The sequence below is a fragment of the Malus sylvestris genome, chromosome 4 (genome assembly GCF_916048215.2).
Source record: "Malus sylvestris chromosome 4, drMalSylv7.2, whole genome shotgun sequence".
NCBI lineage: Eukaryota > Viridiplantae > Streptophyta > Magnoliopsida > Rosales > Rosaceae > Malus > Malus sylvestris.
In genome coordinates this window covers 14157649-14169954 of record NC_062263.1, presented here as the reverse complement: position 1 = coordinate 14169954, position 12306 = coordinate 14157649, and positions in this window count along the sequence as shown.

Here is a 12306-nt window from a genome sequence, read left to right as displayed (position 1 = left end):
ATGGGCTTTGAACGTCAAGCCCATTGACTTAAGTTGTATGACAACTTAATTCACAAAGGCCCAAAAGCCCAATAAAACCCTTATGGCCGGCCATGTTAGAGAGAATGGCCTTTTGGTTCTTTAGGTCACTTATTTGAAGTGACTATATAAAGGACTTTATAGCCTAAATTCATTATGGGTTTCTTTTAGAGAAAATTGGTGAGAACTTGTCTCTCCTTTTCTCTCTAGGAGGCCGGCCCCCTTGGAGGGTGTATCTAGCAATCCCACTACTCCAAGGTCACTCATTCCTTCTCCAATCTCTCCTTGGTGTGGAGACTTAGAGGTTCTCAATTTTGGGAACTTGGAGAAACCTTTTCATCCATCCAAATCCATAGATTTTAGATGCAAGGAATGAAGGCCCTCTCTTTGGGTGATTAGCCTTTGCTTATGCAAAGAGGAATCTACAAAGGTATAATTTCAACTCACTATGTTTTGAGTTGAGTTTTGGTTCACCAATCTACTAGGCTTTGAATTTCATGGGTAATGTTTTGTTTTTTAGTGCATGCAAGCATGATTCCGCCTTTAATTGTTAATTGCATGCTATACGATGTTGCTCAAATGAACATGTTTTCACAAAATAATCCTTCAAGTGGTATCAAAGCCTAGGTCTAGTAGTTGGTGAATCCTTTTGGGTTTTGTGGTTCATAGTTTGTGATTTAAAAGTTGTAATATGTTACATGCTTTATTCTTGTTTCTTTGAATGTAAATTTTGTTAGAAAATTTGCCATCTCAAATGTTGTAGATGTAGTTCATATGAGCATGAATATTGGAGCTAAAATTTGGTGCCATGCTTTTGGGAATTTTCGGCCAAATCTAAAGGGTGGATTTTTGGGTTCTTGTTTGACTTGTTAAAAGTGTTTTCAAGTAACTTTTGGAACCCCTATGTACCCTAGTTTGGTTATATGTTATTTCCCTAAAGTTTGAATGGTTTTGGAATGTTTTTGGGTGAAAAATGTTCATGGAAATTTTTTGGGTTTTTCATGAGTGTTCTTCATTGTTCTTGACATTTTTGCCAAGAACAAAAAGTTTTGTGTTTTGATTCAAAGTTTTGATTTATTTCATAAAGTTTATGTTTTATGAATTTTCAAATGTTTAATTGTTTTAGATATTTGTTTAAATGGTGATAGAAATAATGGTGGGTGTGAAAGGATTAATTCCCTTTCACACACACCACTTGTGCACTTGCATGCTTTATGTCAAAACTCACAAATCAACACACACATCACTCACATCTCCTCTCCAAAACTGGCCACCCTACATGTAGGGTACTTTTGGGGCTTTTATGCAATTACATAAAGTTTTGATACTTTTGTGTATTTGCACTTTGGCCCAAAAGTTTACGTTTTTACGTTTAGGTCCAAAACTGCTAAAGGACAAATTGTTTTGCTCCTTTAATGAAGTTTTTGCATTGTTTAAATTTTGGGTTCTAGTGTAATTACATGAAGTAGTGGACTTTTGTGTTCTTACAAAGTGACCCAAAAGTTTATGTTTTTGCAATATTGCCCAAAGGTTGTGGTAATTGCATTTTGGCCCAAATTAGGTTGAGAACAAAATTGTTTTGTCTCTTTAAATGAGAATTGGATTTTCATTTCATTTAGCTCCATTTAAATCAATTTTATGGACACAAAAACCAAATGAAAATGTTGCATTCTATTTAATTAGTTAAAGTGTTAATTAATTAAAGGGTGATTATGAACCTAAGCCTAATATAATTGAGCTATGTGAAAGGCCGTTTCAAATTTGTTTGAACCATGGGAATGTGTAGATTAGATTTTGGTTGTAATTTGATTTGATCAAATGTTGTAAAAGGGCATAAGCCCTTCTTTACTTTAAGGTAATTTGTTTTATGCAAATGTTGTAATGAGCATAAGCTCACCTTTACTTTGAAGTACTTCTTTCTTGCTTTATTTGATATGCATGAAAATGAAGTAGTTGGGTCCAACGCCCCTAAGACAACACGCCTTAATGTGATTAAACGCGTAACTAAAATCAATCACCATCCCTAGACCGAGATTCAACACAAGCCTCGTGTTGAATCTAAACAAAGGTTCATAGTCATCCTAAGGCCCTAAGGCAACTATATAGTCCATCAATGAATGCAAACCTTATGTTAGTAGTATCATATACTCTTGCTTTAAAAACCGTTTTATAAGCATAGTGGGAGTATTATATACAACTAAAACAATCAAATGGACCAATAGTTGTAATAGGACCAAAATTGTTTTAATTAGATTAAATTGTATGTTTATTTGTGATGAGACCTAAAACCCTCAACCAAACAATTATTAAGTTGACAAGCGTGAGAGTGCTTTGAACACTCTTTCGTGGCCTTCCACCATGGTAGGCTCCGATCGTTTATGACTTGTACACCGCCTTCACCCTATCATGGGGGAGTGCAAAGTGCATGCTTATACTCAGGAGGAGTCTATATACATACTTGATGAGGTGAGTGTAGGCAACAAGGATGGCCAACATCATATCATTGTGAGGCTATTCTTGAACCCCTTCATGAACTAAGCATGGTGGGAATGACTTCACTAAGTGCAATGAAGCCAACATCATATCATTGTGAGGTGACATTCTCTAGAGGCCAAATTGATGGGTACTTGCAAGAGATGCAAATGAGTAAGCGTATTCTCTCATTATTATTAATGCTAGCCAACATCATATCATTGTGAGGTGGGCTTGGTAGTAGTGAGTCTCCCATACCCTACTAAGAGTTTCCTCCAAAACTCTCGAATTCCAATGAGGGATATGGAATTTGCCAAAAATAGTGGGTGGTGCTATTTGATTTAAAGACCCGAATCAAATGACTTAAAATCAATCAATTTATATTCGTTATGTATTTGTTTACCAATATATTTGCAAACGCTATCCAAAACTTGACAAAGAAAAGCCGAATGCTTTAGTTTCCGGACTTGGTACAACAATCCCAAAGATTGTCTTAAATGGATTGTATATGTACCTAAGTAGTCTCATCCTCACAATCTTCCTATTGATAATGTATCATTAGAAGAATATGTTAGAAAAGGTCTATCATAAAGAGGACAACACTTTTAATGTCATAATTCTTCAATTACAAATTGTTGTATGAAGAAATAAGAGTTGCTTTGAACAACCCTTAATCAATACAAACATTAGTGCTTGTTTCTTTGTTACATGAACAAGGAACTTTAGAAGAAAGCACAAGGGCATGGACACTTAATGTGCCATGATTCTTCACTTACAAATTGTTGTATGAAGAAATGAGAGTTGCCTTGAACAACTCTTGAAAGGGAGAGTCATGTTCTCTCCAATTTTCTCCAAGGTTAGATTGGAGAATAAATGAGTGACCTTGGAGTAGTAGGAATCCTAGCTACACCCTCCAAGGAGGCCGGCCTCTTTAGAGAGAAAGGGAGAGTCATGTTCTCTCCAATTTTCTCCAAAAGAAACCCTTAATGAATTTTGGCTATAAAGTCATATTTATACCTTTATTCATTGGAGTGGCAAACTTGTAATTCAGTCTAAAACCCACTCCTTTAACAAAATGGCTGGCCATAGGGTTTCATTGGGCTTTTAAGGCCTTTGTGAATTATTTGTCATTAAGTTGTCATACAACTTAAGTCAATGGGCTTGACGCTTGAAGCCCATTGGGCCTTGAGGCCCAAAACTAACCCGTGGTCTTTTAACGAACTTGATTCGTTTGATTAATTAACATATTAATTAATCCTTGCCATAAATAATTAAACCATTTAATTATTCTTACTCATCTCCATTGTTTCTTCAATCTATGCCTTACACGGTGTACAATCCATTAGGTTCCTTTTAGCGAGGCAGTGGGCGATTAAAACTCTTTGAAATCGATTGTGAATTGAAACTTACTTTCAATTCTCCCTTTAGTGATTATACACGTTTAGGGCTTCCACAAACCATGAGTGACACCTAGCAGTATGTCATGGTTACCCAAGCTAATCAGAAGAGGTGGAGAACCTATTCAGTTTAGGATTACAATGCAATACGGTCTTTCTCTAATACAATACGCTTGATCACATTGTTTGGATTGATAGTTTATTCATGTCTACTATCCAATGTGATTCGTGTGCTTATATGATTACCTTGAATGTGATTTGGAAGGACTTCCTAAATATCATTCATACTCTGGCCAGAGATTCTTAATCATATCATAGAGTATTCTCCCTCAAACGGTTTGAAGGTTAGAGATCCCTTGTTGTGCATTCACTTGCCTCCATGGCTAAGTGGCTTAACCCCGACGATGCCATGGACACCCGCCTAATGGAGTGACTTTGACATAATCAAAGATCAAGGACTTAACCACAAGACAACTATGATGCCCCAGGTCAAATGACTACTTTGCATTATCCCAACCATGAGTTCTCATGTGACATAAGTATGAGAACTTCTCGTTGATCGTGTTCAGTGGACTCATTCATTATTGAGCACCTACATGCTTGTCTTGATGTCACACACACCAATGACTCGAGACTAGTCACACTCCCTGAGAGAAGACACAGCACGTACTGATCTTAACGGACTGTCAATGCCCAATTGGCAATCCTATGATCAGGAACGTTTAGGATGTGTCTACGAAAGAATGGTCTCATGAATCTAACTTCTTTAGATCGCATTCTCCCAATCACATATTCCTTGGACTTATCATTTAGGCGTATAACATTTATATGAGACGGCTCAAACAATAATCTTTGCCCTTAATATTAAACTAGATTAGTTTAACATGTGAAATGTCCGTAAAGTATCATCATATGATTAGTTTTAGGGCACATTTCCAACAGTGGGGCTGTTTGTTCCTCCTTTAGCCTAAAACAACACCAATGGCATAATCGGATGCATCACACATTAGCTCAAATGGAAGGCTCCAATCTGGTGGCATGATGATGGGGGCCGAAGTCAACATGTCCTTGAGGGTTTTGAAAGCAGTCTCACACTCCTTGTTGAACTCGAAGGCTACTTCCTTTTGGAGTAAACGGCAAAAGGGTTGGGCGATTTTTGAGAAATCCTTGATGAATCTCCTATAAAATCCTGCATGGCCAAGAAAAGAATGAACCTCCCTCACCGAAGTGGGAGAGGGTAAGTGACGTACAAGATCTATTTTAGATTTATCAACCTCAATCCCTGATATGATATGCCCTAAAATTATACCTTGTTTTACCATAAAATGGCATTTTTCCCAATTCAAGACAAGATTAGTTTCGATGCATCGTTGTAAGATCAAAGTAAGATTATTCAAGCATGCATCAAATGAGTCACCAAAAACACTAAAGTCATCCATAAACACTTTAATAATGTTTTCCACAAATTCTAAGAAAATACTTACCATACACCTTTGGAATGTGGCTGGTGTGTTGCATAGCCCAAATGGCATGCGTCGATAAGTAAAGGTACCAAAGGGACATGTGAAGGTAGTCTTTTCTTGGTCATTAGGAGCTATCACAATTTGATTATAACCCGAATAGCCATCAAGAAAACAATAAAATGAATGACCGGCTAACCTTTCCAGCATTTGATTAATAAAGGGCAGTAGGAAGTGATCTTTTCTTGTCGTAGCGTTGAGCTTCCGATAGTCAATACAAACTCTTCATTCTGTTTGGATTCGGGTGGGCACAAGCTCATTATCTTCATTTTTTACCACAGTGACTCCGGACTTCTTAGGAACAACTTGGACCGGTGAGACCCAATGGCTATCAGAAATTGGGTAAATCACTCCACAATCTAATAGCTTGATGATTTCATTCTTCACAACATCCATCATGGGTGGATCGGCGTTGTGCTTCTCTAGATGGTTTGGCTCCTTCTTCCAAGAGTATTCGATGCATGCAAGTGGTAAGGCTAATTCCCTTGATATCGTCCAATGTCCACCCAATGGCAGTTTTGTATTCCTGAAGCACCCTCACCAACTTGTCCTCCTCATGTGCAGTGAGTGAAAAAGAGATGATGACGGGCAGCGTCTCTTGTTCTCCCAAAAATCAAATGGCTAGGTAATGGTTTATGCTCTAGGGAAGGTGGTTGGATTACAGAATGAAGCAACTTGTTAGTCGAAATGGGAATTGAAATTAGGTTAGGAGACTTACCAATATGCCTTGGATTTGAATCTAGGGCAGCAACCATCTCCACCAATTCTTCTTGAATAGGCACGGCAAGGTGTTCCTTGTTGTTGCCGTGTGCATGCCTAAGTGCTAACCCTTCATTTTTTAGTCCAATGCTTTGCATGAGAGTCTTTTCAAGTGCATCCTCACTCAAATCATTAAGGAATTCCTGCGCCAAAGAGTCAATCACATCAACAGAGAAACAAGAGTGACCATCATGAGGATATCTCATAGCATCAGAAATATTGAAATCAATAACTTCCCCATCAAATTCCATGGTCAATGTTCCCTTGAATACATCTATCTTTGTACGGGCAGTCTTCATGAATGGTCGGCCAAGTAATATTGGTAATTGAGGGGAATGGTTCGAGTCTTCCATTTTAAGCACATAGAAGTCCGCCGGAAAGACTAGGTGATTCACTTGCACTAAAACATCCTCCAAAACACCTTTTGGATACGCATTAGATCTATCGGCCAATTGAATGATCACTCCATCATTTTTTAATTCTCCCAAGTTCATAGATGCATATATTGAATAAGGCATGACATTTATTGATGCACCTAGATCTATCATGGCAGATTCAAAGCGAGTATTTCCTATAACACAAGGAATTGTAAAACTGTCGGGATCTTTGCACTTAGGAGGTAATTTTCATTGCAACACAGTTGAGACATTCTCACTTACCCTTACCACCTCTTTGTTCGAAACCCTCTTCCCTTTAGTGCACAGCTCATTCAGGAACTTAGCATCCTTGGGGACTTATTTAATTGCATCTAGAAGTGGAATGTTGACTTGCACCTTTCTGAATGTGTCAAAGATGTCTTTGTCACTCTCATCCTTCTTTGATTGCATAAACCTGCGAGGAAAGGGTGCATTGGGTGGAATGGAATTAAAAGTCATGGAATTTGAATCCAACTTACCGTTGGTGGTCGAATTAAGATGTGTAGGTGGCTACGGCAAAGATTGCTCAATCCTTACCGAGGGCAGGCCTTGTTCATTCTCCTCAGATTGCATCTTTTCGTCCTCCTTTTGATTGGATTTAGATGGGCTGGGATCAGATCCAACTTCTTTTCCACTTCGCAAGGTGATGGCTTTGGCAGATTCGAAGCCTCCCTTTGGTTTCACATCTGTCGAACTAGGTAACTTACCTTGTTCTCTACTAAATTACCCCATGAACTCAGCCATTTATCCCATTTGTCTCTTCAATTCAGTCACCTCTCGAGCTTGATTTTGCACTTCCTTGGCGTAATTGTGCATATCTTTGGCTTGATTTTCCTGACCCTTCGCCAACGTAGTTAGTAACTAAATAACTTGAGCATTATCAAAAGACGAACCTGAGTTATTTTGGGCAGGTTGTGTTTGGGGTTGTGCGGGTGTATACGGCCTTTGATAGAAGCCCGGAGGTTATTGTCTGAATGCACTTTGTTGTTGGGTTTGTTGGGGCTCCCTCCATTTGAAATTTGGATGATCTTTTCCAGCCTGGATTGTATGTATTCAAGAACGGATCATTCCTTGGTTGGTTTTGACTCCCAAAACCCACGACATTGGCAGATTCCCACCCTCCGTTCTCGATCAATTGAGGGCACTTATCCGTGAAATGGCCATTCATTGAGCACACGCCACACACAGCTACACTTTGTTCTTTTGGTTTTTCAACCACCTGTGAAAGAAGAGTAGTAAGATTAGCCATTTGATTTTGAAGTTCAGAAATAGCACTTACCTCATTAACTTGTTGCTGTCGTGGGTTGTCTCTTTGACCAACGCCTTCATATTGTTGAGCATTCAATGCTCGGTTAGCAATTAAGGTCTTGGCAGCCATGGGTGTTTTGTCCACCAAAGCTCATCCCGCTAAGGCGTCTAGCATTTGGTGTTCAATTGGTAGAAGCCCTTCATAGAAATATTGAAGAAGAAGCTCCTCCTTCATCTGGTGTTGTGGACATGAAGCAACAAGGGTTTTAAAACGCTCATAGTAAGTGGGAAAGGATTCACCTTGGTTTTGCTGAATGCCACTAATCCTTTTGCATAGTAGAATGACTCGAAAAGTTGGGAAAAACTTCTCCAAAAATGCCCGTTTCATACTCTCCCATGATGTGACAGTTCCGGGGGCTAGCTTATACAACCAATCTTTAGCCTTTTTCAAGAGAGAAAAGGGAAAAGCCCTCATTTTCAGAATGCTCCCATCAACATTCATAGGGGTCATGCTTGAACAAACAACCTCGAACTCCTTCAAATGTTTATTAGGATCTTCCATGGACAACCCATGAAACTTAGGAATATGGTGCAATAAACTAGACTTTAATTCGAACTCGTCGATCTTGTTTTGGGCCGCCCTTGGATATTGAATGCATAAAGGCAAAGCATTGTCCAATCCCGAAGCGGAAAGCTCCTTGATTGTTCGATTGTCTACTGCCATATCTTGGACTTCTTCAAAAGTCCTTGCCGTGGGGTCCTTTTGCTCTTCTACTTTGTCTTCTTCAAGATCTGGTGCAGGTTGAGATGGTTGGGGTTCTTGTTGATTCCTTGCTCGTCTCAAAGTTCGTTCAAAATCATCATCAAAGTCAAATATGTGCTTATGAATAGGTTAAGAATTTCGAGTCATAAACCACCTAAAACAAGAAAACAAGTAAAATCAGCAATTAGGAACAAAAACACATGAAAATAAACAAAAAGAAATAACAAGGGATTAGCAAAGTTGCTAATCCCTAGCAACGGCGCCAAAAACTTGATGCGAAAATTAACTTAACACACAAATTTAACCCTCTTTTGACAATTGTAGTATAAGTATAAGTAGGGGTCGTTCTGGACCGGGGATTAGGAGGGCTTGCTAATAACCTCTAAACTGACTAAAAAACATAAAACTAAACTTAAAAACACTTAACAAGATCCACAAGACTCAAAGTAAACTTAAAATACTCAAAACAGCTCAAAACAACCAACTAAACTTAAACTAGATACTAGGAATGACTTTGGACGAAAATGGACTTTTACTTGAATCAAAACACTTGAAAACACAAACTAAAAAGATTTGAAACACTTGAAACAAAAAGTAAAAGGGGGGTTTTGATTTGGATGAAGTTGTAACTAGCAAACAAGTATGAAAATCTAGAGAGATTGTAAAACGAATGTGAGAAATAAGGTGATGGATGGGATAGCTAGAGGCTTTCTCTCCACACATGACATGTACACAAATAATTCAATTTCCAGTTACTACTTCATTGAATTATGAACGACAATGCTCCAAATTAACTGTGACATCACTAGTTAACCCTCAGATTTTCCTTGTTTTATTGGATTGGATGACATCATTCGACAACCCAAAACATTCTTCAAAAGTTCCCTACATAACATCATAATAGAGATACAATCAAAGATCATTACGTTTAATGAAAATCATAAGCATTGACAAAGCACTTGCAACTATGACATCATGTCACTCATGCTAGAATTAAACTTAATGCGATCGTTTATAAGCGACCTCCACTATTTATGAATATAAGTTTGTAACAATTATGTGAAACTTTCTTATATTCTAGTATCAGATTTATGCATGCCAATTAAGTGTCGACGCTTAATCAACAAATACAAATAAGTTATCAATCAAATAGTTAAGCCAATTGCATTCACGATTCAAGAGTTCATAACTGGAATTTATCAAATCATATTACACACATAATCATGGCTTTGAAATCATCCCTAGCTAAGAGGGGTTTAGCCACTCATATTCACAACAAAATGAAAGAAAATGAATTTAAACATTGGAAACAAAAGAAAGAAAACACCTAAACGCTCCAACAATCCAAGTTGGACAACAAGCACGTCCAAGCACTTTCCTTCCCTTCCTTTGCTACGGCACAAGGTGTTGGTGAGTGTTTGAATGTTTGTTTGTATGGAGGAATGGATTTAAAGATGAATTGATGTGTTTGGATGAAGGTTGTATTGAAATGGGGATGAATGATCAAGCAAAAACTAAATATATGGCTGCCACACACACTTCCTTTATAGAGGAAGTGCACGGCAATGAGGGAAAAAATGGTGGTGTGTGCAATGATTCAAGGGTGAAAATGAAGTAATGATGCAAAGCATGAGGGGTAAAATGGAGTGGTGTTGCAGCAATGAGTGCATGGAGTGGTGTTGAAATGATTCAAAGGTGAAAGTGAAGTGATGATGCAAAGCATGATGGGTAAAATGGAGTGGTTTTGCAGCTATGAATGCAAGTGGGGAACATGAATGATTGTGCACATGGTGGAGAAAGGAAATGGAGGTGGAATGGTGCAGAAATGAGTCAAAGGTGCAGCAAGACTCATGATGCATGGCATGGGATTCCAAATGTGGTGGATGGTACATCAATGAGTGCATGTGGTGGAGGTAAAAGTTGTATGAAATCTGATGGGTGAAGGGGACAAGAAATGTGCAGCAATTGAGTGCAATGATTCAAGGTTTTAATGCATGAAATCATAAATAATGATGGAAACAAGGGTGGTGCACAGCATGGGTGGATAATGAGTGTAATGGTGCATGAAATGAGTGCAAGAAAACTTGTGCATGAAGGGGACAAGGGTGATTATGCATGGTCTGGGTGGAAAGGTGAGTAAGTGGTGAATCAATGAGTGCAAGGAGGTGAAAGGATATTATGCACATGGTAGACAAAGGAAAGGAAGTGGAATGGTGCAGAAAATGAGATCAAGGTGGGAACATGGATGAATGTGCACGGCTTAGAGTGATTTATGGCAGAAAATAGGAAAGGAATGGCTCCCTTGCATGGCAAGGAAGAGAAATGGTGAAGAATGGTATGGCTTGGACTTTTAGGGCAGGTTTAGGACTTGTAGAATATGTAATCAAATGTCCCAAAGTATTTAGGAACCCTTCGTGTGACTAAATCTTTGGTAATTTAGGATTAGGAAAGGTAACGACAAGATAAGGCAAGTTTGACTAGTCTTTCCTCATTCTTAATGGTTTCCTTGTCTTCCTTGGTCCTCAATTTATTTTCTTCCTTTCCTTGGCACATTTCTAGCTTATTTAGATCTTTAATTTCGTCCAACCACTTTGCTCCATGCATGTGATATCCATTCCATGCCCAAAACTGCTCCAAAAGGCACCAAAATGCACTTCTTTGCCTCTTTAACCCTTTGTACCTACAACCACACGAAAATGGCTTGAAATACTAAATCAACTAAGAAATAACAACATAAATGAACAAGTACAAGCTAATAAGTCGCATAAATATGCTCCTATCGCCCGTAAGGATTTAATTCAAGCCTAAACGTACAAGCTAATTAACCACTTACCACATAACCCTATGAAGGTTGAATCCTTGAAGGGAAATACGGAGATTTATGTGGGATTTCTAGTGACTAGCATGCATATACAATTCAAAATTTATATACATTTGCAACGGAAGCATGTTATCACATAATATCAAAGCTATAGTCATGCAAATCCCCTTTAAGAAGCATAGGTTCATATATGATGCATCTAAGAAAATATTGAAGAACAAAGTGAATGTATAGTTTTATACCTCTTGATCTAGACTTGAGACCAAGGATGGACCACCTCCAAGCTCTTTGTTCTTAGAACTCCTTGAGTTTAGCCTCCCTCCTAGCTTCCTCCACCTTGAAAGATTTAGAGCTCCTTTCTCCTTTAGTCTCCAAAGTAGAAGACCTCTAAAGATCCACACCCACTAATGTAGTGAGATAGATAATGGAATAACCAAAGGGAGAGAAGATGATTAGCTAAATCCCCTTTGGTGGCCGGCTTTGTGTGAGTGTAGAGAGAGATGTTTTTCTTCTTTTGTGAAAAGAACACACAAAACTCTCTCTCTCTTCAATGGCCGGCCCCTTTTGTGTTGTTTGGGCTTTGGGCTTTTATCATTTCAAGTCATCCTATGCTTAAATAAAACCTCAATGGGTTTGGGCTTAAATAAAAGCCCAATGGGTTTGGGCTTAATGGGCCCAAATGAACCCGAACTTTTCTTTAAGTCCAAAACGATCATTCATCGCTTTTATGATTTCTTTAGACTTTCTAATTAATCATAACACTTAATTAATCCAATTAATTTATTCCATCATCCTTTAGTTGTCTCACTACAAGAGTGTTTTGGTGTACAGTCATTTTAAGTTCTAATTAGCAAGGCAGTGAGGTGATTGGCACTAATCCAATTGATTTGTA